This window comes from Saccostrea echinata, unplaced genomic scaffold (assembly GCF_033153115.1).
Source record: "Saccostrea echinata isolate AGI-Se365-2 ecotype Australia unplaced genomic scaffold, CSIRO_AGI_Sech_v1 ptg000033l, whole genome shotgun sequence".
In the NCBI taxonomy this organism is placed as follows: domain Eukaryota; kingdom Metazoa; phylum Mollusca; class Bivalvia; order Ostreida; family Ostreidae; genus Saccostrea; species Saccostrea echinata.
In genome coordinates, this window is record NW_026889782.1 from 11,256,832 (window position 1) to 11,260,248 (window position 3,417).

The following is a 3,417-nucleotide window of genomic DNA, read 5'->3' on the forward strand; positions in this document are numbered from 1 at the left end:
AGGAATATTTCACTTGTTTCATGGCAGTACAAAAATCCTGAGATGTCTTGAGATTTCCTGGGATCACAATCCTGTCATCATCCTAGCCTCAGGAATTTGACTTTGAAGTGTAAAAATTCTGAGATATCTTGAGATATTCCTGAGATCAACAATCCCCTTACTATCCTGAACTCTGGAATTTTGTCACTTCTTTCAAAAACAGATTCAAGTTCTCAAAATACATTTTAAATATCGACAATGTCCCTCTGTACACTAAAAAGACAAAGAGTTATTATTTAGGCAAATTATTCTTTAATCAATTTTTTTTTCTTTGGAACTTTAAAAGTCTTTCATGATGTAAAGATGGTAACATTGACCCCAGGGATGCATTCTGTTATTAGACCTGTAAAAGTAAAGATGCTTTATTATTCTAAAACAATCACATTAATGTTTATATTAATGGTTGAAATGAAAAAAAAAAAAAAAACCATACAACTTTATGTATTTTTTTGCTTTTTACACTTACAACATCTACTTGTGTTAAAACACAACTTTACCTTCATTTAATGTTCTCTTTTCCTCGACAAGGCCCCTTTTTTGGTGAAAACACCAATAAACTGGAAGTCATCAGCTTCTCTTTACTGAAAAATATAAATGACAGGTAGTTGACATATTTCTTCTTTTTAAACAAAAGACTAGTCAGCTTCTTCTTTAAAAGTGAATGAGAATGAAATTGTTAATAGGTTCTATCAGCATTTTTTTTCGAGTTTCTTAAAAATATCTTTTAAATTTGAACCATTTAAAAATATCAATAAAAATATACCAAGTTTATTCCATGGGCAAGAGGTCTTCTCATCATCGCATCTTCCAAAATGTTACTGCTTTTGCTATTTGTTTCTGTGGGGGAAAGATAGATCATAGAGTTTATATATAATATTATCTGTTGCTCCTGAGTCCAAGTACAATATTATTACAAATTATGCATGCACTAACCAGGTCTGGTACAATCACTAGATTTAGCTACATAGCTTGAATTACCTACATAGCTTTATTTACCTACCTGAAGTAGCTTTATTTAGCTACTAAATCAAACTTATTTCATAAACTAGCATTTTTCCCAGAAAGTGCAGAAAATTGCACTTTGATGCAGTGATAATTTTCAACTTTTAACTCATCTGAAAACAATTCGTGAAAAATTCACTCTTGAAAATGTGTCTTTTTCTGCACAATTGCAATCAAAGTTCTCAAAGTTTTGGGGCTTTAATTTGTGACCTAACCGTTACTTCTTGATTGAAATAACAAAGAAAACCAGTTCTTGTTAACATGAGCACAATGTGAAGTAATCATACTTATCCATGCCTCATTGCACACAACGTGGTGTATAGTTACTCAAACAATGGAAATACATCTTTTCCTTAAAAGTGTTCAAACGCAGCAATCTTAAAAGATGCTTTTTAAATAATAACTAAAATAAATATAAGTTATAAGACATTTACTTGCAATTTTTTGTCTTTTTAAAATAAAAAGCAAAATTGTGAAAAGTTGCCTTGAAATAGCTAAATAAATCTACCCGAGGTAGGTAAATAAAGCTACGGTAGGTAATTTTAGCTATGTAGCTAAATGTACTGGACCTGCTAACAGGCACTGGAAGTTAAGGACCCTCTCTACACTCCACCCTTATTTCAGGGTACTTTTGTGTAGTTAGACTGACCCATCATTTGATATAGAAATAGAATAAATTTTAACCTGCAGAGTATGACATAATTTAAAATAAATCCAAGTATTCTAAACAACATATTAGACCAAGATAGATTAGTTGAAAACTTTATTTGCATGTATTTTCACCATTTGAGAAAGCAAAAGTGAATTTTATTTATAATTACTTCATTATCTTTGTAGATTTTTCCTGGGTAAAAAAGGGCATGCTCCCTATATTAAAAATGAATTAGTTAATTTCAAAACATCCTGCTTTATGCTATATAATTTTCTCAAAGTCCAAAAAAAACAACATTTTTCATCAGTGTATAGACGGTCCTTAATGTAAATATTAGTATGTGCATGTATAAAAAATTTACATTAACTTCCAGTGCCCGTGCATGCACTTAATAATGCATATCATCACACCCTGCTTATTTAGCACATTTGTTTTATAAATGCCAAACTTCTGAAAGTGTTCAATTGGCAATTAACTCAAAATTTAAAAGAATACAATTTTCTTGTGAAATATTCGATATGATCATATTTGAACCACAATACCTATTATATTAAAGTTTAAATAAGTTTGAACTTATAACCAACGTCATGAAATATGAATATTCCCAGCTTCATTCCCTGAATCATTGTCCCTTTTGTGGGTATAAACATTCCAGGTTTTTTTCTCCAGGGATGCATTACTTCCTCACTGTCTGTTGTCTTCACTTTTTCATTACTTCAGCTTGGCATTCTTCAACAGCACACTTCATTTTCTATAGTTTGGTGTCTATTCAAAGTACAGTATCTCAAGCAAATCCAAATAAAATCTTGACCTCATCCAATTTGAAAAACGCGGATTATTGAAATGGGTCACGCTTTGTCATTGAACCGCTTGATTTCCCACACCATACACACTTTAAGATGAGTGCACAGTTGACCAGATAACGTTTGGTAACTTGTACGCGTTTTGATTCCATACGGGATTTAGGTACTTTTCGTTTTTAGTAGAAGAGTGCAGCTATAGCCTAAATGTTGTACTTATATTACTGTAACAGTATTGTACAAATTAATTTACGGTAAAAAAACTTCTGAACTTGAAGTTTTTAATTATTTTGTTGTAATGAATAATTATTTTACATTATGGTGCCAATGTTTATATTTATGCAGAAAAACGTCTATTTGTCTGTTTATATCGCTGTATCTATATATAAACGTTATTATTTACATAGCTAAGACTTTGATTTTATTCCCACATTCAAAATAGGTCCAACAAAACAGCAATTTCAATGGTAACAAGTCCTCAGATGTTATTATTGAGGGGTAAACCATAATATACACTGGCGGATTTAGAAGGGGGACCAGGGCGCCCGGATCCCCCTTTTGTGTCCAAAATAAATATACAAGATTTAATAAATAATTTTTTTTTGGTGTGGCTGTGGGCCCCTACCCCAACTCCAAACTGGTCAGCCCCCCCCCCTTTTAAAATTTCTGGATCCGCCACTGATATAGTTTTAGGCCTATTTGTTTTATTGAATGGGCCTAGTGTATGCGCAAACTTAATAATGGGAATTGTGCTGATTATAATCCCCTAGTACCTCAAGTGCACTATTCAGTATTCATCAACACATTGAAAAAATATCATATATTGTGAATGTCTCATATATTATTATATGTTGAGTCTTGACTTCAGGGTATTCTAGGACTTAAAATTTAACAGTCCTCAGCTCAAGATATCCCAGGACTTAT

At 31.9% G+C, this 3,417-nt stretch overlaps 1 long non-coding RNA gene across 1 annotated transcript; it reads right to left on the bottom strand.

Annotated features, from left to right (window-relative positions):
- Positions 1-354: 354 nt before the first annotated feature.
- LOC133198833 (uncharacterized) lies at positions 355-887 on the bottom strand. The gene is made up of 3 exons (XR_009722607.1): positions 803-887; positions 537-620; positions 355-382 (listed from the first exon to the last, which is right to left on the bottom strand). It is a non-coding gene; the product is annotated as an uncharacterized LOC133198833 (long non-coding RNA).
- Positions 888-3,417: the final 2,530 nt, after the last annotated feature.